Below are 27,588 nucleotides of genomic sequence, written 5' to 3' on the forward strand. Positions count from 1 at the left end.
TGATGAGGATGTCAATGTCAACTGGTCCGATGTCATCACTGACAGGGGCGTTGCAAACGGCGACGCCGTCTTGAACGGGGCTTTGAGAGACGGCATCTATCTGTTCGACGAAAGTGGGCTGAGTGACAGGAGGAGAGGACGAAGCTCCGAAAGTTTAACTGGATCTGACAGTCTAGGAAGCTCTAGAGGGATTCTGCGGAAAATAAAGACAAAATTGTTGACTGTCGTTGAGGGCGGAGGTCGTGAAAGCATTGCCAAAATCATTGAGAACATCCCCAGTCACTTAGTTTTTTTATGATGGAGCATACTTTTGTTTATTCTTCCCTGATTTGTGAATGACAAGTATGGTGTACCTATATATTGTGTATTAATTGACGTACTATACATGCACTGATTTGTACTAGTTGTTCTATGGCTAATAATGTTCATGGGGTGATTGCTCTGTACGGGGAAGAAGAATAAGTAGAATCGACTGAGAATCGAAATAAGACGTCTGTAGCCTTCTGGTCGTCTTAGGAAAATGCATGAGGATGAGTGCGCCTATCTCGAAATCCACGCGCTTTTTAGGGGCGAAGCTCCTTCGGATGTGGGTCTGTACATCCTCCGATGGTGTATGTAGCCACCGGTGGCACATACCCGAAAGAGCGATCCTTAGAATGTCCACTAGATGACGGCACTTGTATGCGATGAATACATGATGAAAAAATGTGAGATGGCTGTACTTGGAGTGTTCACTAGATACACGGACGGGCGGATGGACATACAGATAGACGGAAGGACTGACGGATGCACAGACAGAGAGGGGGGACGGACGGATAGACATGACAGACAGACAGAGGTACGGCCGCACGAACAGACGCACGGTCAGACGGATGGAAAGACGTAAGAACGGACGTACGGATGGACGCATGAAGGAACGCACGGAAGGACGGATGCACCAACGGTCACACGGATGGATGGACACACGAATGGACGCATGGACAAACGTATGGATGGACGGAAGCAAGAATGAATGGGCGGATGAAAGCACGGATAATGAACTGATGGATGATGGACCGATTGACGCTTCGCCACACCAATCATCATTCAGTCCGTGCATATGCTGTGATTTTTTTTTTATTACGAAGGACTGATTCCGTTCTGCGAAACAAGTTCGCACTTAGCATACACCATTCCACAGCATGTACTTTATGCGTCACGTTCGTTTGCAATGCTAAAGCTTAGCGATGGCCTTCTTTAGTGTCTCAACCTGTATTGAAAGATTGTTCTATCAAAGGCCGTCTGTACGAGGGGATCTCACCGAAAATAGTTTGCAGTTTAGCGTACCAGTTTGATGTACGTTCAGTTTAAAGCATCCGTGAGTGCATTTAACACTTCCAGACACGCGCGCTACGTCCAAAAACACTGCTTAATGTTCAGTGAGTCTGTTTAAAATGTAGCTGGCGTCGCAATTCCGTTGTTCAGGCTACCCCTGTGAGTGTTGGTAGCCAAAAGTCGAATGCGACATCGAGGAAAAAGCGACGCTTTTTTGGCTCGCATCGATTTCCCTGCGCGGAAATCGTACGTGGAATGTACTAATACAGATGCGTGTATTCGAGAGGGCCCACCGATTCTCGCATTCGAGAACAACCAACAATCAAACATCTAACAGGGTATCTGTTGGCATGCGAAACCAATATCGAACGAGAGAGAGAGATCTCACTGTTTTCTTTCTTTCTTTTTTTCTCGCATTCGTTGCTGAAGAGCGTAGACGATTCTCTCGTTGTTTTTTTTTGTTTTGGTCGAATCTTTCACCCGATAGAGCTATTCGGTTCGCGCTGCGTATTGATGATTGTCGATTCGCACGAGTTCAATGGGGTGTAGCGCGCTTTGAGTAACCGTCGGAATTCCATTCGCTTCAAGCCATACGAACGAAGAGGCATACATGCCGTCACGATCTGTTAGTGACGAAGTTTGGTTATTCCGGTGCAATTTTTTTTCGTCCCTGTTTTCGTCGTTGACAACTTGCTCAGCGGACACGAAAAGAAAACACAAACAGTAAGCACCTTTAGCTTAACGTCGTGTATACGATCAGCTATGAGTAGATGTAGAGTTCCGAGACAGTGCTGGTAACTGTAAACGTTTCGCACGCTTCTCAATAGCCCGTGTAGCAATGACGCGCCTCTCTGTACGCAAAACGACGGTGAAATCAAACGGACGCACTTTCACCCTCCCCTCAATTAACTTCGTAAGCGAAACGATGAGTGCACTCTAAGTTCCTCTGCTCTTGCGATCCTTAGGCGCACGCGCTGTGCGGTTTCTTCTATGCGTTTGAAGATCGCTAGCACACGCAGGGGTCAGTGGATTAGATTGTGAACGATGAGATAAAGGTGCAAAGGTTTGACTAATTAGGTATTCCATGAGCACTGCGTATGCATTCTCTCGTTTTGTTGTGTTTATAAATTACAATTATATAGAGCTCGAAAATGAATTTTCGTCTGCGCCCGAAGCACCGCTATTCCCATGTTATGTAGTCTATTGGTTGGCCAAAGTTTTTCTTAAATTTCCTGGAGTTTTTTGTCCCGCGCTTTCATCTTGCCCGTCGGGATGTCAATGCCTTGTGTACTTTTTTGTAGTAATTTGTCCTAAATGCATGGCTGTATTTTTTTATTCTTTTACATTATGTCCGGCCTCCCGTTGGCAAGCCAGGAGAAGCCAGAAGGGCGGTCATCATTAGCAGCGACAAAGAGGATTTGGAGCTTGGACTGGAAGACAAACTCCCACATCGTCACATTACCTAAGTTGTATTATTTTATGACTTTTACGTACATTTGATCAGGTAGCGTCTGCGAACATTCCTTGTGTGTTCTTTATAAAGTGAGATGTGGCAGTGCCTCGAGATCAGCCATTCTTTCGAATATCGGCACGCCCAGTTGACATGTTTTGTGCGAATGCCTCTCAATGACGAACAGTTTCACAATACAGAAATTACACCATCTACCGATAAAGGGAACCATGTGCAGATGCGAAGTAGTGGACGCTATCACTCAAACTGGCAGTAGCGTTGACGCTGATCACGTGTTTGCGCTGGAGAGAAACCTGGGGAGGCGTACGCAGTGATAAACCAGTGTTTTCCGCTGGAACATGCCAATCACTGCTTATGAAGATTAAGAGAGAGACGACTCCAATTAAACAAGAGACCCGCCGTCTACTTTTCGTTAGCGAGCGCGATGCGAAGCTTTATTATTCAACAACACACAGAAAAAAATCTCCCACCGGCCCTACTTTGGAGGGCAAGATACAGCGCTTATATATACGCGGTGGCCAGTGAACGGTTGCTCAGCGCGAGCAGTAGGTTTTAGGGGTGAAGCTCCTTAAAGCGGCACCCGTTAGTCCCTCGTAGTAGCCGTAGTCGTAGTGCGTAACCAGCCTTACGTTTTGACCTGCAAGGTGGTGCCGGTGGGAGATTTCTCCTGTGCGTTGTTGAACAATAAAAAATTCTCAGCGTGTGCCTTAACTAAAAGCCGAGTTCCCCTGTCTCTCATTCCCCATTAGCAGTAATTTGTTTGTACATTGAGCACTATGTGACAAGAAAGGGTTGCTACGTTATACTCGCTGGGCGTTACCTCCTTGGTTTTAGAAAGCTTTAGCGAGCGTTGCACCGCAGTGCCATGAGTACAGTGAACTAGTAAATGCCATGAACTCGAGGAGGTTAAAGGTGGGAAGTAGACACGAAGCGCAAGCCGTAAGAAAGTGTGCGTTTGCCACCTCTCATTCAGTCCTTGGAATGTTCGCTGGATGGCGGTGCTTCTATATGAGGAATATATGATGAAAAGATGCGAGATGGTGGTACTTGGAGTGTTGAATAGATGGACGAACGGACACACAGACAGATGCACGGACGGACGCATGAATGGCTGCACGGACAGATGGACGCATGGATGGACGCAGGGGTGGATGCATGGAAGAACGCAGGGACGGACGCACAGATGGACGTGTGGACGCACGAACAGACGCGCGCACGGACGGGCGGATGGACGCACGGACAGTCACACAGACGGACGCATAGACGGACGGAAGCAAGAACGAATAGATGGACGGATGCTTCGCCTAAATCTCCATCATTCGCTCCGTGGATATGCTGCCATTTTTTTTTTTCAATCAAGAAACTCGCTTGCGGACGCTGTTTGCAGTGGCTTTGCGAGGCGAGAGAGGAAGGGGGGGAGCTAAGAGAGGGGAAAGTTGAGGGAGAGGACGCGCATGTGCAACAGGGGTTTAAACGCTGCGGGGAGGGTGGCCCATAGAGAGTAGTGGGAGCGAGCGTAGGCTAGTAGACACTGCCTGCGTCGGCGTTGCGAGGCGAGAGAGGTTGGAGGAGCGTAGTAGAGGAGAGACAGGGAGAAGGTACGTGCATTTGCAGTAAGAGTGGTCACGCCGCACACCATATTGAGCTCGACCATGAGATGCTTCGCATCTAGAAGATGGCCTCGGAATATTTTCCTTTGCCTGCAATGCACACGTGCGTTCATGCGGTGCCGTTTTCCTTGTCGGTGTGCATGTACATGAGTGGGAGGGGGTGGGGGGAGGGGCTAGTTTAGTTTCGTTTCCTGACCATGGCAGATGCTTTGCGATGAATACAAACCACGGAGGAAGAATACATAAGAGGAGGAACTCGCCTCTTTTCCGCGTCGCTAGGGAGCCTACATGAACGGCCGTTTTTAGGGTGGAGACATCTTAACAAGTGCCTTCAAGAAACTCAGCCAAAACCAGCGGGCAACGCGGCACGCTGTTGCCAGCTTCCACCAAATTCAGCATAGTTTTCTGTGCGCCGTCATTTTGGAGCCAGCCGCCGCTCCCTCCAGCTACGCGAAGTACGGCGCAACAAAAAGGAGCCGACCAAGTGACAGCGGCGGTTCTCAGGGTCGTGTAAGCGACCCAGTTCTCAAAGTGAGCGCACGAAGAAATTCGCAGCCCACACACAAACACTTGCGACATAATACTGAGGTTACGCTGACACGAACGCAAGCGTGGCAACAGCTCAGACTAGCGAGCGCGTCTCCGTACGAACGCGCGGACGCGTCCCGTTTGTGGGCTTCCTACTCGCAATGCGTGGACGCAGCAACGACAACTTCGGTTATCTACTCATTCGCGAACACCGCGAAACACATATACGTGTGCCGCAGGAAAAAACAGTGAACGAAATACGCAGTACTCACAGAGCAAATACAAGACGCACTGGTGGGCTCCCAGCCGTCTCGCTTCACTTGAGCCAGCCATAGTTGTCGTCGGCCAGGACTCGCTGGGAAGCGGAACATTCGCACCCCCTTTCTGTTGTGGTTAGTGCAGAGCGGTACGCAGCATCCAGGCATTCTAAGGCTTCACCGGCAGCGTTTAACACGCTACCGCAACGTTCGACGCCGTATTATTGAGAACTAAACGCAACCGGGCGTAGACGCAGTGCGGGCACCAAGATGGGGCGACAGCGCGGCGTTGCTGTCTGGCAACATTGTGTTTTGGCGGGCGGCGGTGCGTTGGCGGCATGTGGTGGGTCAAAGGCTGACATCACCCTAAAAACGGCCGTTCATGTAGGCTCCCTACGCGCCGCGATTGTGTCACACCCCAGAGCGGCGGATGGATGGATGGATAGATGGATTTATATGGCTGTACCCTTTAGATCGAGCGGTGGCTAACGCCACCAAGCCATAATACTTAGTGAACCAAAAACTATCTTTCTTTTTTTGTCTTTTAAATAGTGAGGTTGAGGACTGGTACTTTGCAGTGAAGGGTTTAATTTTCACTCGTGCCTTGACTTTAGCCACCAATCAGATAACCTCCTTCTAGTTAATTCTACCCGCTTAAAGTCTATTTTGCCCTTCCCGTCCCTAAACCCCAGTGCTTTGAAAAACTCTGCGCCATCGTCCTGAACTATAAGGTGAAGCTCTTTACAGAACATTATCAAGTGTTTGACAGTTTCCTCCTCCTCTCCACACGCACTGCACACCGTGTCTACCCCTTCATATTTGGCCCGATATGTCTTGGTTCGCAATACTCCCGTCCTGGCCTCAAACAGTAGAGGACTACCCCGAGTATTATCATAGATCTTATTTTTAGCAATTTCTTGCTTAAAAGTTCGATAGGTCTCTAGTGCGGACTTCTTAATCATGCCAATTCTCCCCATACCGGTCTCAGCTTTTTTCACCTTTTTCTCACCGATAAATTTTTTTGGTTTGGCCCCCTGCTGTTTTCTAAGTATTTACCAGTCAATTTTCTGGCGCACTTCCTCCACTTTGTATCGATATTCTTCATGTACAAGTAGCTGAATACCTACCTAGCCAAACGCTCCTCCCCCGTTTCTCTCAATCGCTTCTCAAATTTTATCTTGCAGCTAGCTTCCCTGCCCTCAATTGATGTCCATCCCATATCACCTTGTGCTCCTAATCTGGTGTATTCCTATGAGCTTCTAAGGCAAGCCTACCTATTCCACGTTGCTTAATTTCTAATTTTGCTTGAACTTCTGATCTCATGCACAAGACCGCATTGCCAAACATGAGACCAGGAACCATGACCCCTTTCCATATTCCTATCACAGCCTCATATCTATCAATTGCACAGTGCTCTGTTTTTCATAACCGCTGCATTCCTGTTACCTTTAGTAGTCATGTATATTTCGTGTTCCCTTAGGTACTCGGTCCCATTGCTTATCCATAAGCCCAGATATTTGTATTTATTTTTTATCTCTAGCGTGACCTCCTGTATTTTAAGCTCACTACATTCATTGTCACTAAAATCATGACTGCAGATTTTTCCTTACTGAATCTGAAATCTTACCTATCTTCTTCATTACCACAGATGTGCATCAATATCTGCAAATCTTCCTTGTTGTCGGCCATTAGCACTATATCATCGGCATACATCAATGCTGGTAGTGCCTTTTCAATGAGTTTTTCTTGTTTGACGAAAGAGAGGTTGAAGCCAAGTCCACTTTCCTCTAATGTGGCCTCTAATCCTTGTAGGTACATCATGAATAACAAGGGTGACAGAGTACACCCCTGCCTAAGCCCCCCTTTACCTCTGCGGTCTTGGATTCAAATCCCCCCACGCAGCACAATCTTTTTCGCCAAGAATTTCTCTGGATATCTCTTTTCGTGTAATCGTTTTCTCGCCCATCAGAGCTATTGCATTCTAAGCAAGACACACCGGCGCACGTATTCTGGGAACCCAGCAGAAGATGAACAGGAAGACAATGAGCGCATGCAGATTCACGATGAGGATAATTTTTTTTGGCGACTAACGACATTATAAAAGCTTAACAGCACCGCTGTAAAAGGTCCTCGTCATTCCAGGTGCCTACGCACACATGCAGTTTACATAGAATACATGCAATGTTAATCGAAATTTCATTTACTTAACGTTATCAGTCGAATAACTCAGTAGAACAATCAATGTAGCACATACGAAAGCAGTTTTGAAATCTCTCCACCACCCAACATAATGTAATTTGTGCCAATACTGGCATACCTAATAAATAATTCACGTAAAATAACGTATGTGCTCATGTCACTGCAATGAATTTCGAAAGAGGTGCGACGTTAGAATTGTGATGAAATAGCAGGTGCGCAGGTGTGCTGCTAGCATTTTGGTCACGTTGTTCGGTCTCCACATTTTTAACATTTTGATGTGCGCAATAGGACTCTGTTTCTTCCACATTTGACTCAGTCATTTCTTCCGTTGCTTGGACCTGTTCGCTCAAGCTTGCACTAAAACCGCACAATGCGTGGTGGCCTCCTCGCCTCTATTGCTGCTGAAAGTCCGTTACGATGCACATATTTTAAAAGGAACATGTTGTTTTATTCTGTGTATACGCTGCCGTCCCAACTAGAATAACGAAATATGTGCCACTCCTTAGAACACATGTAGAAATCTCATCATTTGTGTGCTTCCAAAGAGAATTTTTATAAAGTGGAAACGTGAGCTTTATTGATATTTGTTGAATGTAAATCCTTTTGTGTTCAGAATCAAGAATGCTATGCATGTGCACTGCTAAATTTGACACAAGGTAAAGAAAGTACTCGTGGATAAAGATGTGAAAGTTAAGTAATGGATAAAGCGCGCACTCTCACTGTTTACGTTTCGCGTAGACGTGATTTTCCTTCGCGCGCATAATTGAGAAACATTACCTTTAGTGACAATGGGCAGTTATCATGAGAGATCCCTCATAGCACAACTTATACAAGAAAAAAAAAATGTTGGCTTTGATTGTGCGAGTACTGTACCTTCCACATAACGCTACAAATGCAAGTAGTGCTGCGAATATTCAAGTTATTTATTGTTTATGCTCCTATATTGGTTCTAAAGAGTTTTAATAATTGATGCAGATGAAAGCTAAAGAAAAGAACGCCATGCCATAAGCGTAATCAATTATGCACTTCTTTTCACAGCGCAATCTAGTGATAACAAAAGAAGGTGGCTTACGTGTTCCAGTCTTCCTAGGTTAATAAAGTAGGGATGTGATTTGTTTAGCCCCACCGCGGTGGTCTAGTGGCTAAGGAACTCGGCTGCTGACCCGCAGGTCGCGGGATCGAATCCCGGCTGCGGTGGCTGCATTTCCGATGGAGGCGGAAATGATGTAGGCCCATGTGCTCAGATTTGGGTGCATGTTAAAGAACCCCAGGTGGTCAAAATTTCCGGAGCCCTCTACTACGGCATCTCTCACAATCATATGGTGGTTTCGGTACGTTATTCACCAGATATTCATCAATGTGATTTTTTAAGCGCAACTGAGCCAGCGCTAAGTAGCAGTAGTCTATTGTTGGTTACAGTTACATAAATGATCACTATTGTTGGCGAACGTTGCCGTTTGTGGCCTGTCGATCGTTATTAGCGCGTTTCATTTCTTCTTTCACGAACCAATGGTTTCTTTGCTGCTCTCTCTTTCTTACAATTAAGCAGTGTGAGTTGCTTTATTTCATATTGTAATGCTGTTGATTAGTAAGCAGCTGATTCTTATATTTTATAATATTTCATAGATGGCTTCCTACCAGGAAAAATCACTGAGCCTGTACTTTTCTAAATATATTAGACAGGCAACATACTTCTTGCTCTGACGCTCAAAACTCTCCCTGATTTAACAAAGCGCCTTCTAACGTGACCCCACCTGTCAAAACGATGCAGACGCTTCTGTTTCGCGTCGCTGCTTGGGCTGTGTCCCCCCATTTCCGGAGAGCATAAATAGTGCAACGCGAGCACACACCAATGGCGCAGCAGATGCCTTGCCTATATGTTTAGTGTAGCTTGAGAGCATCTTTATCTCTCTCTATATATATATATTTTTAGCTCAATTTGTTTCAACTATTTTTTAACGAGCCTAGACTTACCCTTCGTGAACCTCTTGGGAAGTGACATTGATGCATCGCGTCCACTATCGTTTTCCAGCTTTTTTCTGGGCTTGCCATGAAATGCTAGTTTGTATTTTTTAAAGCTTCTGTGTACGTGTACATACTAAAGCGTATTTTTGCTATTCCGTGATGTTCTGTGCTTCACTGTGTCTCTTCCAATTTTCTTTTATCTGAGTGGCTGTGTGTGTGCGCGTGTCTGTGTGTGATTGTTCTTCGGGGGTCAGTGGCTTGAAATGCGTTGCTTTTTGGTTTCTCAAAGAATGAATCACGAAGAAGCTTCAAAGAAAAGCTGCAGCTGCAGCTGCAAGGACACGTACTGCGCTAAAAACAGAAGGCACGTCGGGGCGTCGAAGCTTCCCTGTTTGTCAATCAATACGGCATCTGCCTTAGTGCTCTGTTACAGTTTGTTTACAGTTTGATGATGATTTTTGTCTGTTATTTGTTTATTTGCCCCCTATTTATGAAGCTGTTTAACCTCAAATATGTATTTTCACTTAGAAACCGTCTGCTGGAGGAGCCCCCAAATAGGTCTTCTTCGGAGTGATTCGTAATCGGTGGATGCCACTCGCGCAGGTGATCCACCACTTTTGAGTCTTTTGAAGCGCAAATGCCTCTCCAATGCCATGTCGCACATTCTGAATCCGACCCGTCGTTTCTCCCGAGACGTGCTCTTTATAGCACGCGGCGTAGGCTGTGGCGTGCGGTGTCCGCTTATGTGGGCAGCAAAAAACGCAACTGAAAGTGTCTTATTTCTCCTTCATACATTGTGCTCACGCTTCCTGCTTAGACAGCTTGGGAACAGTATAGCTGTATTTGTGACATTCCAAAAAAAAAAACTAAGTTCAGCATTTCATTCGCTAGCTTCATTGGTCATGCGAATAGCAAGTCCCTTTCGAAATATGTTCGGTGTTACGAGCACAGAATAAGCTGCTGTTTGGAAACTTCATCAAAAAAGACTTGCCGATGAGGATACAAGTTAATCATAAACGAACCGACGAATAACATTTAAGAAAGGCGGAAACACCACAATGAAGAAGTAATGATAGTTAGGGAACTGTAATTTTTGGGGGGCGTTGTTCTTCAGTCTACGCAGAGTGCTTATTTAGACAAACTGTGTAGCTATTTTCATCGTGCTTCTTGGATATGGGGATCACTGAGTATAACAAAAGCCTTAATCAAATTAGTATTCACACACTATTTAGGCAATAAATGAAGCATTCGCCTTTTCACGCATGTGTCTTTCTTTCCATCACATTACTTGCGCGTTTCCTTGAGCTGCGCGGTGAAAAGATCATAACGCATGCCACCTATGCTGCGAAAATATTTCCCTCAAAATAGCGGCGTTTCTGTCAAAACAATGATTTGTTATTAATACTCAGAAATTGGCCTAATCTGGAAGGTTTGAAGATTCGCTATTTCATACAGCAAAGCCTAACTTATTTGATGTTCTATTTGTGAATATTAGTACCAGGACCACTTGCGCATTCTGACCTAATCTGGAAGGTTTGAAGATTCGCTATTTCATATAGCAAAGCCTAACTTATTTGATGTTCTATTTGTGAATATTAGTACCAAGACCACTTGCGCATTTGATGAATATCTAGATGTTCTTACTTTTTTACTCTCCGCTGGAATCTTTCAACCATTTTCCCACCCGTATACAGAGCGACATGCCAGCGATAGTCTTCCAATAAGAGATCTATCTATCTATCTATCTATCTATCTATCTATCTATCTATCTATCTATCTATCTATCTATCTATCTATCTATCTATCTATCTACCTATCTATCTATCTATCTATCTATCTATCTATCTATCTATCTATCTATCTATCTATCTATCTATCTATCTATCTATCTATCTATCTATCTATCTATCTATCTATCTATCTATCTATCTATCTATCTATCTATCTATCTATCTATCTATCTATCTATCTATCTGTCTGTCTATCTATCTATCTATCTATCTATCTATCTATCTATCTATCTATCTATCTATCTATCTATCTATCTATCTGTCTATCTATCTATCTATCTATCTATCTGTCTGTCTGTCTGTCTGTCTGTCTGTCTGTCTGTCTGTCTGTCTGTCTGTCTGTCTATCTGTCTGTCTGTCTGTCTGTCTGTCTGTCTGTCTGTCTGTCTGTCTGTCTGTCTGTCTGTCTGTCTGAAATGCTCAATAATCAATCAGTGCACGCATTCGAAACAATTTTTTTCTCTTGGCAGCTGTGTGCAAGGTAAGAAGTGAATCCTCCATATTTGGTGTGGTTCACAAAATGTGCGGTTACACACCTGTAGTCAACATTCTCACATGTTCTTGACTCGAAGCATATATAGGCTTTTCAGGTTGAGACAGGTTATAAGGAGTGTAGCGCTAGTGTTTTAGTTAATGGCAAATAAAGTGCGCTGAAAATAAATATTTGTGCAACCAGCCACGTTTCGTGGTAGTACATGAGTCAAGTTTGATACGTCATGGTCTTGTTCACGCACAGTTTTTGTAATCTATGCATGACAAGACGTCGCTGCAAACGTTGTCTCCGGGTACAGCTCCATTCTACAGTTAAACCTCTGTTTCTTTTGGAAGTTAACGGGGGAGCATACTCATTTAATGCACACGCTTTTAGTATCTGCGCACGTCGTGAGGATGATAAGCTGTCATTAAACCTTGGACGCACCGCATAGACGCCTGACGTGATTCTAATTAGAAGCGACCATGACAAGTAAGGCAGAGAAATTTTCCTTCATTGCAACACATTAACCAAGGACCGTCATGCATTAACTTCTTTTTCGTTTCGTTTTGGTCTCTGCCAATTGTGAAACTAATTTTCGCTTGGTGTTTCAAGATACAAAGCAGAGGGCTGCTGTTATTACGTGTACAATTCCTGAAATGATAGAAAATGAAAATAACATTAACAGTAGCCGCAGATTCAACGCAGAAAGCGTGTGCCAAGCACGTTATGCTACAGGTCATGCGGCCGCCGTGTTATCGCCCGGGTTCGTTCCTGTTTTCTTGGTAACGTTTGCTTAAACGGTTTTAATTGGCGATGGTCTCATCTCCAGGCCATTAGTGGACTACCAGAAGAAACACCCCCCAAAATATCAAACAATGCAGTTGGTCGGAGATGGTGTTGCGTCCAGCACGAAGCAGTCTGCTGTTGCGATTCTGTTCGTCTAAGCACCAAACACTTGGGGTCACACTCGAGTACCGCAACGTTAGGTACCGGTGATCATAAACAAAGTAGCGTTTGCTTCAGTGAAGGTGCTTGTATAAACAATCATTACTACGTTAATAACTAAGGGTGAAATTAACTAGGCAAGGGGCGCGCTCACAGAGTAAAGTTGAAAGTATCCACAGTGTAACGTTTCTCATCATCTCCGTGTATTGGTGCAGGTACTTGAGCTTGAGTGGAAAGATACCGTCTCAGATGCGCGCACAGAAAAACCGATTACGGTATGTTACGCATTTATTCTTTGACCGCCACGGACTGTCACACTAAAGGAACAGCAGCTTATTATGTTTTACTGTGGAATAGAGACGCAATAATGTCGAAGGAAGAATTACACATCCGGACTTCAAATTCAGAGTAGCGTTTCCTCAGAAGCCCATTATATGATTAACCTGTCACCGTAATAATATACACCCCGGCGCGGTCGTGAATGGTAGTTGTAGTGCGTGGTTTAATGTAAATTATCTTAGCATAAATGATGTCGCGCATATACGATGTCTCTCATGATACTTCGAAAGAATATCTTAAAGTATCGCATAATCTGGTTTTTTTTCCATTGGCTACGTGACGTGTTTCACGTATCTGACCTACTGCTACATGTTTTTTTTTTGTTTCGTGCTGTATTGCAGCATATTAAAGCAAACCGCAAAGCCAAACAAACCTTGGAGTTTTTTCTAATTTTTTTAGTGCACACTGTGTATAAGCACAGCTTTCGCAGTTCGTTCTTGTCCGCAAAAGAACGCGAAATAAAGCAGTTTAGAAAGATTCGTGAAACGCGGGAAAATATTTGTAAGAGCATGTAGTAGTGCTAATGTGATAAACATGTTCAACCATGTTCGAAACCAAATGAAAACGAAAAATTGTGCGACGAGTTAGAATCGGCTGAAGGAAAGGAAGAATAAAATTGGTACGCATAGCGTTGCACGTACTGACACCACTTCGCTGTCACTGCACCACCCGCAGCGGCGGGGTGTGTAAAATGTCTAGTCATGAGAAAAAAAGCGTTTCATAGGAATCGAGTTGCTTGCTTGGCATTTTTCAAAGCCCTCCCGCCTCGCAGCGTCGAAGTGACAAGCGCAGCAGCCGAAAATAGGCACCGAAAATCCACAGCGTTAGTCGCTATTCCTTCGCGAACGAGACAAGTAGTGCCTCCTTTTGTATATACCTAATTTATATATTTTCGTTTTATCACATGAATCTCCTCCGAGACGTCTTTTTTTTTATCGTGAGCACATCTCGGCACAAATAGAGGGTGATGATTGCTCTAGGAGAAAAGAAATAGGTCCCTATAGGCAATGCCATCGTGTTTTCTTTGCCTTCGTTGCTTGCTTAAAGTCGGAAATAAATTCCTTTCTCTTGTTTGCTGTATCTACTCGCCTTCACCAACCAAAGAATATAGAATGTTTTCACGTGCAGTTAATTGTTGTTTGCGAGTTGAAAGTAGTCAGACTTTCAGATGACGTACAAGATGCTTATGAGTAGAACGCACACAGATGCGTTTTTTCTTGGAAAACAACTTTCACAAAAGTCTGCGTTGCGAGAGCGTTGTGTGACGTTCGAGTGAATGAATGAAGCAAAAGATTGGTCTTAACGATATCCATCGTCGTAGCTTAGCTACAATAGGGTGAAGCGGCCATGCTCGAGGTTGGGAGTTCTAATAATCACAGTGACAACACCTCGTTGGAGGCGATGTGCGAGAACCCTCGTGTACTTGGACTGAGGTGCGCATAAAAGAACTCCTGGTGGTCAAAACTAATAAAGAGTGTCCCTCTAGAGGTTACCTCACAATCATATCGTGCTTTAGGCGTCCGAAATGCCATAATTGTTTCAGGTGGGCACAACATGACTGCAAAGGGCGACAAGACGACAGCTCCTCTTTGTGTCAGTCCTGTCGCCTAGCTTCGTGCTTCGTGCTTTGCGCCAAGAACATTTATGTACTTCTTTTGAAGAGAGGCATGCTGACCGTGCGAAGCATCGCAGAAAAAAAAACAAGTAGTATTGTTGAGACTTTCCTGTCAGAGTCATGCAATTTTCTACTGTCCGGGCGACAACGCACAGGGGAAATAGAAAACAAAAATCAGCACCTCACAACGCAGTCGGCGGGCCTATATGCCTGTAGTGGAATAAAAGAGTGGCTGCAGAGTTGCATTATTCTACACGCAAGTACCTACAAGGTGCCTCGAAGCTGCGCAAGTGGTCTTCGCCTCTGTCTATTAGCGATAATCGTTCAAAGGACGGGTCAATGACGATGTCATATAGAGGGTAGCTGGACATGGTGCAACGGCGGCAATAGGCAGTACATGGCCCAACTATTAATCACGAAGCCGGTCTCTGCTTCCGACAGATCTGCCTCCCGCCCCCGTCCACGCACTGCGCAGTTGTAAGCTATCCCATGCTTTCTTGCTCTTGTGCTACACTTGGCTGCGTTCCCTCTTCGCTATCAAGGTTTTTGTTTTTCTTATTTTTCGGTTGCGCTGGCTACCTCTTCCTGGTGGGCGATGTACCGAACAGCATGTTCGGTCTAATGAAATATAAGCGAAGTGTTATTACGACACACGCCTTAGGTTTCTCATGAAGCGTGAAGTGTCCATCGGCGTCGGTGGCGTCAATTCAGATGGTGAAAAAAGTATCGCATAGTCACGAATGTCGTCAGATTAGCGTCACATATTGCTTTTTGTTACCGATGACATTGGGAGACGTTACTTACGAGACGTCACGTTTACTTTACGTAACAAGACGTAACATGATGACGTCTTCGCATGGCATTGTTGCTTCGTCCAAGGAGCGTGGATCCCGGAGTCCATCGAATATCACGTAAGGTGCAAACAACTTTGGTGAGTGGGGGGGGGGGGGGACTGAGGAAATGGGGAGAGAAAGAGATCGACGAAATTGACTGAGAAGAAAACAGATGGCTTTGGCTTTTATAGGCAACTCAGGCTAATGCGTAAGAGAGCCTGTGAGCTCGTTATCAATGTCCGTGTGGAGGCAGGATGCCCTACATAAATAAGTATCGAGTCATCCGGCCTATGATGCCACTAAAATGCGGATAGCAGTTTTATATCACTTTTATTCAGGAAATCTTTCATGTTTCTCGCATTCTTCACGTTAGTTCTGCAACTCCTTTAATATTCATACTAAATTCTGATCATGGTTGTGCATAGGCCGCACGCTGCCTAGCTGAAACAGCGTCTACTGCACCGTAGCTCGTATGCGTTTTTCAACTGCAAAGGTTTTGCCTAGTTCGCTTAGTTTTTCTTTTTGTTTTCTTCAGACGTTTTCATGACCCATGGGTGGCAGTGACCACGGCAACCGCACATTTACCTAATCTGCTCTTTCCTGCTTTCCCAGACTACCTGTCAACTGCTTCCGAGGCTGCGGAACCACATCACGACGCCAATGACCCGGCGAAAGTTTTGTCGTGTTTCCGGCGCCGATATCGTCTCCGGACACAATGGTAGCAACGGTGGGAGTAAAAGGACGTTTGCTTATTCTGCTCTTCTTGCCTGGCCAGGATAGTAAATTAGCCAATTTCACAAACCCCGCCGCCTTACTGCTACCATCACTGCCGCCGTGTTTGTGTTTTTTGCCCAGTGCTGTGTGCTGAATGAGTTTTTTTTTCTGAACTGATTGCTGTCGTGTTGAGTGCGAACTGAGTGTTACTGTGAAATTCTAGACCACGTATGATCGCAAGTGCATGTCTTCCCTGAAATGAGCCCCTCTCTTGTGAAGAACGCGCCTTGAAGTGCAACTAACGTGAGTATTTTTTTCATCTTCTTTGTTGTTCTGGTTGATTGGAGTCAACATTTAAAACTAAAATCGAGAATGACCACAGGACATGGCGATGCCATGCTTTTCGGTTACCAAAAGCGAAAGGTCAAGAGCTACCTAACGTGAACTTTGAGTTAACCGTTTGTTTGGCAGATATAACTGAAGGTTTGTTGCTTTGGCGGGGGTTGCCTGCTATGGTTGGAAAAAATAAGGACTTAATCGAGCAGTTTTCACAGAAGTTCGATAAAAATCTAAGCCGTATGTTAACAATTAAAAAAATACACTATTAGTTCAAGCAGACGCATAGGCAAATTAGAGGCGGACTGCAGTTCAAGTGACATTGGGCAACTAAACGCTTCAGTGAATATCTCGTGTTGCGTAGTCGAAACTTAAACGCAGAAGTCCACAGCATCCAAGCCACGCCAAACATTGATTTGCTGTGTAAGTTGAATGCTGTGTCCAAGATAAGTAGTCTGCCCGAACTGGCGGGCAATGACATTGACGCTTGGCGGCGGAAGTGTTGTAGGCCCGTGTGCTCAGATTTGTGTGCACGTTGCAGGTGGTCAAAATTTCCGGAGCCCTCCACTACGGCGTCTCTCATAATCATATGGTTGTCTTGGGACGTTAAACCCCACATATCAATCAATCAATCGAATGACATTGCGCTATACATAGACTCACATAAATACAAAAAGGAACAACTAAATTACAGACTGATTTGTAGAGAATTTAACTCCTGTTACGTGGATGGAAAACTAGAAAGCTCTGAGGGATGCTTCATCGTATGCTTGAACGACATTGAATACGACTGAACAAATCAGGCAGCTGCGGCGCTGTGCAAAACACTGAGCACGGGCTATTGTTTTTTATAGTGTTGCAACGGAAAGATTCTCGTAAAGAAAGAGAGGCTGATAGTGTACTTGTAATATGCGACCGGTAATATGGGCAATTGCAGGGAACTGTGGGATACGAAGGCTTCCGGTTCTACGCACCACTTGGGTTATCAGCGGCACGCGCGCATTTTTCTACAGCTACGTTGAAAAAAGCATCTTTTCGTGCAATGTCAGTGTTTAGAAGTTGTTTCTTTTTTTGTTTTTACCAACCACGACTGCACCGATGACAAGCTACGAAAGCCATGAACGGTAATGAAACTTTTTTTTTTATCGCACTAAAATGATCTGCAATGCTTTTATGCTGCTCGGGGGTATTGTCAGTTTTGCTAGCTGACCAGTCGATACAGAAAACGGTTTTCATTGTATCATATATTACTGGAGATACAAAATCATCATTTCAAAGATGTTATGGGATGGGGATGACTGTGGAAGTGTGCAAAGAGTTTATTTCGGGATGGCTTTTTCGGCCGACTTCGTCGGTCGATCGGCATGAAGCGCAGTACTTATTGAGGGCGCAGAGATTTTTTTTGTTTTTTAGCCTTCAGCGTGCTATAAGACGCATTTCTTAGTCGAAGCCAGATTCTTATTTGAACGCTGTTCTTGGTCAAGCGGCTTGGCACAGCGGCACATAAACAATACAGTCAGACATGGACGGCGCCGAATAATGGAAACCCTGCGCTTGTTTAACGTACTTTTTCCTGTGTGTGCAGTCCTGGAGCACAGTTAGATCAAGATAAACGCAAATGGGCTTGTCGAGCACTTCGTGTAAACTTACTCTTAAGTGAAGCTTTCGCGTTTTCTGTTATATATATTGGTGCAATAGCCGGCGGTCATCTCGTATGGCAGGTAGATTTCGCCCGCGTGTTCCCATTTTATCTTTGGTATAGGCGCGCCAGTGTGAAAATTTATTTCTCAATATATTAGTCACAGCAAATTCACGCGTAAGCTTTTTTCTTAGTTTGGAATACACACGAACCTGTGATAAAATGGTTTTCACACACTTCAGCTTCAACGCTTCGTACTCAAAAGCAACCTGTCGCTGTGGGTCTCTTCACAGCTGCGGCCCACCTCATTTTTCTTTCTTAATTTCATGAGAATGGATACCAGCATTTGCTTTTCACACTCGATTTGGAGCAGCCAATGGCTGAACAACCAACCATGGTTTATCAGGACGAAGATAAACGCGTGACCACGCACGTGAATCCCGAATAATCTGGAGATTAGGCCAAGCGGTTAGGCGTTGTCTACTCTTCTCGAACCGAAAGCCGGTAGCAGACGGTGCATTTTAGAATCCCTCGCTCTTTCAATGGTGACCTATTCGTTGTGTGTCTCACCTTGATAAGCTACGATACTCTTGCCTTGCACTGCATTCTTATCCTGTTGATATTTTATTTTGAGATTTTGAATGCGAAGCATTCCTAAGCGAACTTCGGCAACTTTCAGCGTATCTATCTAGCCACCTACGACTTTTAGATCTCCTGGCCATTTCAACGATTCTATCAATACCGAAATTGGTATGACAGAACATGACTGTATGACTAGCATAAGAGACTATTCATACCATTAGAATTATGACCTGTATGTCATGAATGTCATGATTTAAAATAATGGGCTTGCTGCTTTTGCGCTGGTTTTGTTTACATGACACATAGCAAACCGGGTAGGGTGTGGCAAGACTGCGTGGCGAACACAAGTGACACATCCTAACGTGAAATTTATGACGTGTATGTCATGTAATTTACGACTACATGCCACTCTCAAGGTGCACTTGCTGTCGTTTCGCTTTGTCACATATACCAAATTTAGTATTACAGGACATGAATAGATTATAAAGGTATGTGACTGGTGCAAACATGATAATCATGAGATGCGTGCCATACAAGAGCATGACAATATGTCACACTCATAATCCGCTTGCGACCATTTTTCTAGCTTCACATATACCAAACTCGGTACAACGTGAGGCGAACGAACGACAAAGGTAAATGACACGTCTAAACATGATCATGACATGCGTGTATTGTAAGCATGACTTCATGCTACGCTCATAGTGCGCTCGTGGTCGTTTCGCTAGCTCCACTTAAACCAAACTTGGCGTCACGTCATGCCAATAAATCACAAAGGTATATTACTGGTGGAAACATAACGATGACATCCGTCTCATGCAAGAACATGACAACATATCAAGTTCATGATGTGCTCGTGGCCGTTTCGCTAGCTCCACATATGCGAAATTTGTATTAAGTGACGTGACTCGATGATGAAGGTAAATGACACGCCCAAACATGATATTCATTTTATGCCTGTAATGAATACACGCTACATGACTACATGATACGCTAATAGCGCGCCCGCGGCCACTTAGATAGCTCCTTTATATACCAAATTTGGTAGCTCGACGTGAATAGACGACGAAAGCAAATAGCACGTCCAAACATGATGATCAGAACAAGGATTGCATGTACGGCATAATACACGTCCAATTGTAACATCGTGCTGATTTTAAAGTGATATATTCGTCCTCATTCGTACTTCACATATAATAGATTCCCACTGTACGTGAGATCTGCCACTTTTCTCTTATCACGCTTTTCTCAGCTATACTGATATACCTTAAAAATCTTAAAAACATCCATTACATTTGTTGCGAGGAAAGCCTTGGTTATGTTTATTTAATTCTTCGATTTGGTTGAAATAAACATGAATACTTAGAATAATTTTTGAAGCTCAGCTATGTTTTTATGCATTGGTATTTTCAGACGTAGTTTGCTTCAAAACAAGATGCTTATCCGTTTCCATCTTGGAAATCCTCCGACATGAACCGCACAGGCAAAACAGGTGTTGGTGTAGCAATGCTAAGCTCAAATTCAAAAGACTCCGAGTTTGTTTCAAAATGCTGCTGTATTTCTTTTCAAGAAGCACTTACTACTTATTCCGACTGTTTAATATTTAACATATGTTACCACTCTCCTTCAAGTAGGGGTAATTTGTCTTTTTGTTTGTTTTCTTAGACTCCTTGTTAGACTCAACCAGTGAAAGAAAATAAGCCGCGATTTTAGGTGGTTATCTTAACATCATGTTAGCTAACAGCAGCCCATGAAGAAAGCCGTGTAGTCCCGATTCCTCTATCAAGGAATTATGCAGCAAGACAACTTTACCTGCTGGCTCGAGATCTCACACGCACGTTCTGGTCGTCTACCAGCTTCCAAAGGTGTCAATTTTATGAACTGGATCCTTCGCTCAAGCTAAAGCTACCATCACAACTTTCCCGCTCCGATGCGACACTGTTATGCCGCCTTTGGTTGGGTGTTGCATTCACAAAGGTGTACTCCTTTCGCATTGGTGTGGCAGACACTCCTACATGCGACTACTGCGGAGCTGAAGAGACCATCGAACACGTCCTGTGCAGCTGCGCTTGCTACGACACACAGCGATGCCAGCTACGGATGGTTTTGAATCGACTTGACCCCGGACCATTTTGTGTGCTGAAGATACTAGGACCTTGGGCATCTGCCTCAGTTGCGCAGAAAGCAACTAAAGCACTGCTACTTTACCTTAAGTCAACAAACCTGAGCGACCGCCTGTAAACTGTGTGTGCTCCCGGAGTGTGCTCGTGATTGTGTGTACCTTCTCATCTTTCTGAAACCTCTTTTCTCCCCTTTATCCCTTCCCCAGTGCGGGGTAGCAAACCGGATGTGCGTCTGATTAACCTGCCTGCCTTTCCTTGTATCTTTATCTCTATAGCTAACAGCAGTGTTAAATTAGAATTTATTCATTTTTAAGCATGCAGTATTGTCGAAATGTTATAACGTCTTCTATGTGAATCGCGTCACAATCAGCAATACTTTTATATCTTTTCATAACCAACTTTGGTCCTTGTCTCAACACGACTAGCACGTTGCATAACAATATTGCGACTACATGCCTATATTTATGTTTGCAAGCGAATTCATCATGGCACCTAAGCCGTACCCAGAACTTTCATATAGACATCATTCCTGAAACAATGACTTTTTTTAGAAAACGCTCGTGCGTTTTATGATACCTCTGCGGAAACGCACAACGTTCTCTAACGAAACTTTATAGATCGTTGTCGTTAGAGCCCCAACGGAAGCACACTATGCGCTGCCCGTATGTACAGGCGGCTACCGCAATCATGTTTGACATCTAAGAGCATGGCTGCTTGAGCACTCGCGCATACAGCGTCAATCAGGGGGATATGCATTTACCTTGCCATGGCATTTGCTTTTTACAAGCACTGTCAGCAGAAGTGTACTTATTATGCAGCCGTTCGGGATGATGTCAGGCACACCCCACAAAGACGTTTTCGCTAGCGAAGATGAATTTTCATGCACTAAAAAAAACTTGGAATAAAGAGCGAGGTTGATGATAGTGAACGAAAAAAAATGTGATCTAGTCGTGACATCGGCGCCGCAGATTTTATACAGAGTAACGAAGCAACCGATAGCCGCTTTATTATCAGCGGAATGTGCTTGTATAACATTGTGAACCTATTAAAATATTTAAATTCTCCTTAAGTATTTATATTCAGGCAGTGTCAAATATTACAAGCACCAGTCTTAAGCATCGTGGCTAAAGGCTTTCTCTGCTCCTGCCGGAACACCTTTCCTCGAGTTTAAGCTTCAGGGAATAATGTAACAGGATATGAAAGAGGGCTTTCTGTTATAAATAGACCAATTACGTATAATAGATATTGATGTCAATGCTACTTTTGTTTGAATGATTGGAAAACAATAGTTATCATCGGAAGACGGATACGTAGAAAGCTTAGGGAATCACCAGAGTTCATATGTTCGCCTACGTGCTGCTCTAGAGGAATTATGATAACGCGCAAGGCCCAGAGCTAACGCTGCAAATTAACTGATTTCAAAAAAAGAAATATCGGACACACCCACGTACAAGAGCCATAATTTTCCCGCTCGCGGAACGATTTCAGCGCACTAGGTTCCCCAAAAAAACTCTACATGCACAGAGCTGTTGGAAATCGATTCGGCCGGAGAGGATAATAGGAAGAGGCAAGTCATTTATTTTGGATTTACATGCAAATCTTATCGCTAACGCAATGTCGCTGGCATGAAGCCCAGTGCACAAATATTTCCTGCTGTCATGAAATAAAGAATGGACGTGGGCGTACGTGTGAAAAAAATGGACATGAAGAAAAACAAGATTTACTGCTAAGAAGTCACTACTCGTGAATTGATGTAGGAGTAGTGACACTTGGCTCGTTTATTTTTCGCTGTTGCGAAATGCTTCCACGCTTAAACAAGCATACACGAAAACTTCGCCCGTAAGGAGAAGAAATAAATATGACACAAAATGGTCGATGCTGAAGCGATGTTTCTCGCCTCTATATATTTTAGGTTTTTGCTACAGGCATGTCGAGAATGAGCTTCCTGTTAGCCAACACTTTTGTTTTCTCCGATATTTCACCGTTTAAATGTGCTCAATTGATTATTAAGTATTGATACTGTCTTATGTCCTCACAACATTTATTTTCTCATAACGGCCTTTTGTCACAAGTCAGATATTTTCATCAGTAAAACAGTAAGAGAGACAGAGAAGATCTATGAGGACAAATGAAAAAAAAAAAGGTCCAATCGATTTTGAATCAACCAATGAAAACTGTGCAGCCTCATGATTCAGGTTCCTTTTCGTTTAGCATTATCTTTGATTTTCCTTCCTATTTTCATTCACGGACCGGAGGCACGCGTGCCTCCTCAATATAATATACACACCCTATTCTCTTGTCTTGCAAGGCAGCTTTTTATGGTGAAAAAACTAAATGATCCTCAAAATCGTCAACGTCAACATCGGATACGCATACCACCTTCTTTTGTTTTGCAAAGATAAGTGGCGCCTGCTCGTTCTGGCCAGTCTGGCTATTCCAGTTAGTCGCCTTTATGGCTTTCACTCGCTATATTTATCTGGGAAGGTTCATTGTTTACGTGATCTTCCCTCCTTTTCTTATCTAACCAATTCCCTCTGACATACTCTTAACCTCTGATAACCCTTTGCCTCAAAACACACTGGTAGGCTTTCGCAATAACTTTGCTTTTTTTTTTGACGAACAGCTGAACTGACAAGTCACGTCTTCTTTCTCCGCTACCGCTCCTATAGTCATAGGTACCTTATAAGGTGTGTACTTTATAGGTACTTAAAAGACCAGCCACGCCATGGTGGTCTAGTGGCTAAGGTACTCGGCTGCTGACTCGCAGGTCGCGGGATCTAATCCCGGCGGCGGCGGCTGCATTTCCGATGGAGGCGGAAATGTTGTACGTCCGTGTACTCATATTTGGGTGCACGTTAAAGAACCCGAGATGGTCGAAATTTACGGAGCCCTCCACTACGGCGTCTCTCATAATCATATGGTGGTTTTGGGACATTAAACTCCACATATCAATCAATTATTTAAAGGACCAATTAGCAAATTATCTAGCTCCCCTAGAGATAAGCAATATCATTGCGACTGATGCATCTGTGTCAAAATAAAAGGCTTGGGTTGGCATCTTCTCTTATTCTTTTGACTAGTCCTTTTATATTCGACTCCCAGAATATACCCGTGCATTCATTGCAGAATTATTGGCTATTGTTCTTGCTCTACACAAATTGCCCTCAAGCGAATCATAAGCAGTGATCATTACAGATTTATTACCGGTACGTAATGCAGTTTCTACGGCATAAAATGCCGAGCTAATGGATGTGTTTCGTCCTTTATTACAGAAAAATGTAAAAGCTGCATTTTCTATGGGTATACAGACCACCGCAGATTATATTTGAACGAAATGGTAGACTCTTGAGTAGCGGTATCCCCGAGTGGGCCTACCATCGCAGTTTTGCCAGATACGTGACAGCGCTAAGGTTCCGAAATGCTTGTTTGCAATGGGGAATAGGTATTTTGGATAAATTTATATATTTTCAACATTAAGGTATTGCTGGAATAAACAGTTTTGTGTATCTCGCCAGTAAGAAGTCACTTATACCAAATTGCGTCGTACAGTTCCACAAGTAAATTATTACCTTAACAAAGCTCGACTCAAAGCGTCATGACTGTGCATTTTTTCGCATTGAAATTGAAACAATTGAACATTTCTTTTTATTCTGTCGTCGTTACTCTTATCAGAGAAAAAGATTTTTAGAAGCCCCATTACTGAAGTTAGGAATACAAGTAAGTGTACCAATACTTTTATCACTTGGAGGCACTTTATTTGGTTACTGTCACAGGTATATATGCTCCACTGTGTTAGACTACATCAATGCAACTAAAAGATTACCTTGCTAGTGTACCCTATAGCCTTTTCAGATATTTAGTTTATAATTCGTAGCAATGTCTGTAGGGAACAAGAGATCGTTTGACCGCTTGTTCAGCAACCATTTTTGTTCATTGGCAGTTCATGCGTCTGGAATTGTACTTAGATTTCTACGAAATATATCCAGATGCCATGTCCGGGTTCCGACGAGGCCGCTCGTCAATTCACAATGTAGTTGACTTGGTGAAATATGTAGAACACCAGAAGGCCTGCAAACGGTTATCTGCTGCTCTGTTTCTTGACGTTAAAGGGGCATACGACAATGTCACCCACGAAGCCGTTCTCAGCGCACTAGAAGAAGTGGGACTCGGTGGCAGGATATATACGTCGGTTCAGAGCTACCTACAGGATAGATCATTTCACGTGCAGACAGAGAATGGCCCGACACCCGAGTATTACTGCAGCCGAGGAGTCCCGCAAGGCGGAGTGCTAAGCCCGACGTTGTTCAACCTAACAATTATTGAACTAGTTGGCAAGCAACCAAGCAGTGTACGACTTTCCATTTATGCTGATGACATCTGTGTGTGGACATCAGGTGTGACTCGACTTCAACTTCGCGCTCGACTTCAGAAAGCAGCATCAGTGACATCGTACCACTTACGCAAACAAGGGCTTGAAATCGCAAGTGAGAAGTGTGCAGTCGTGGCTTTCACCAGAAAACCAATATCCGCTCACGGCATATAAATTAACGGGCAGTTGGTGTCATGCAGCCGGAGTCACAGGTTCTTGGGAGTCGTAATCGACCGAAACCTGCCTTGGACACCCCACGTAAACTACGTGAAAAAGCGGCTGACTGCCATTTGTCACTAATTCAGGTTTCTTGCTGGGAAAAGTTGGGGAATGTCGGTCGAGTCTATGTTAGAGCTGTACAAGGTATTATTTACTGGATTCCTGCGGTGTAGCCTACCTGTTATATCTAACACGTGCAAAATGAACCTGCGCACAATCCAAAATATTCAAGCCCAAGCGCTCAGGATATGCCTTGGCTTACCCCGCTGCGCATCGACAGCTGAAACAATTGCCATTGCACAGGACTACTCGATCATGACGCACATCACCATTGAAACGATGCGTACGTAGCTCAGGCAACATGCTAGGAATCCTTCCTGCCACTTGGCAATCCTCGCTACTGAGAGGCCCCGCACGAAATTTAGTGCAATTGTCTGTGCTCATCGTGCGTCGTTTACGTCAGGTTTTACGCCTGCTGAGAAACTGGTGTATCCTCCGTGGTGCCTGACACTTCCACAAGTACGTGTTTCAATTCCAGGAATACAGAAAAAATCAAATTTGCCTTCATCAGCCCTAAAACAATTGAGCTTGAGCCATCTGCACGAAATGTACAAAAACCACGTGCACATATACACCGATGGTTCAACCACAGCGTCTGGTTCTGGCGGTGTGGTGGTGATTCCAGCTAGAGTAATCACTCTGCGAATCAAACTGTCACATGTCACTACGTCCACAGCGGCAGAACTTGTGGCTTTGCGTGGCGCCCTAGAGTACATCAAATCCCAAAGGCCGAGTAAATGGGCTGTGTTTTCCGACTCAAAACCTGCCCTACAGAGCATGCAGTCAGTCCTTCGACGAGGTTGCCATGAACAATTAACTTACGAAGTTGTCAAGCTTGTTCACCACGTCACAGAAACAGGCCACGAGGTCAAGTTTCAGTGGCTTCTTGGCCATTGTGGGATCAGTGGCAATGATTCCGCAGACAACGCGGCTCGCACAACGCACCAAGAAGAACACACCCTTCCGATTCCTTTGTCAAGGACTTACGCTGCAAAGCAACTTCGTCACCTGGCACGTCACCTGAGTCTGCAGGAGTGGAACACGCCAAGCATAAGACATACGAGACTATACCAAATAAACCCTCGGCTGGAACTTCGACCTCCATCCGGACTTCGTCGACGTGAAGCTTCACTTCTTTGTCGCCTTTAGTTGGGGGTTGCCTTCACAAAAGCATACAGAACCCTCATCGGATTGACCGACAATGCGCAATGCGACGTCTGCTGCACCAAAGAAGACATCGACCATCTGATATGCCATTGCCCTCGATTTGCCTCTGAAAGACAGAAGCTTTCGGACGCATTGCGGCAATTGGACGATCAGCCACTCTCTGTGCAGATGTTACTGGAACACCGTCATCGCCTTTCGTCGGCTCAAAAAGCAGTCAAAGCTGTCTTGTGCTTTTTGAAGACTACAGGCCTATGTGACCACCTTTAACTTTTGTGTAGTGCCACCGCTGCATACGCCCCAGCCGATTGACTGACAATCCTCCTTTTTTTCTCTCTCTCTCTTTCTCTTCTCTTTCTTCTCTCTCTCTCTCATCTTTATGCCCCCTTCCTATTTCCCCAGCGTAGGGTAGCAAACCGGGCATGTGCCTGGTTAACCTCCCTGCCTTCCCTCTTGTTGTTTATCCACCCCATGGCAGTTTTACCTCTAAACTATATTTTCAGATTGGCTTTAATTTCATTTTAGTTCACTTAAGTATTCTGCCGCCCAATTTTCGGCCCATCCCCCTCCGTGGGTGAGCGCCATCAATCTGAGGTAATCAGCATCAGCATCAGCACCAGGTACCTTGCCACTGCAGCCTAATGAATGATTTATTTTGGGGATTTATATTTTTGTCTCTTAAGACTTACTTACAATGCACTTCTTTGGGTCAGCTACCTCTACAGAATTCCGGGATTGACAAGGCTTTAGGAGTGACCGTAAGGCTAGAACCTGCAGTGGAGCTTATAAGTTCTCTTCTCTACTGTCCCCCAGCCCCCTTGCGTGGGTGCTTCTGATTCTTGCTAAATCTCAGCTTCGATTTTCGCCTTGCCAAGGCCATTTTCTGATGCGTGTCTTCGAATGTGTCGACCCTCTGTGTAGTTCTGCCCAGGTGGAGCGGCGCAATAAGCATACAGACGCCTTTTCATCATATAGCTTCTATCCTTTTCTTTTACCAAATGCGATCTTCTATAGATAATAATTTTCGAGTCTGTAAGAGAA

The sequence above is a fragment of the Rhipicephalus microplus genome, chromosome 4 (genome assembly GCF_043290135.1).
Source record: "Rhipicephalus microplus isolate Deutch F79 chromosome 4, USDA_Rmic, whole genome shotgun sequence".
Lineage (NCBI taxonomy): Eukaryota > Metazoa > Arthropoda > Arachnida > Ixodida > Ixodidae > Rhipicephalus > Rhipicephalus microplus.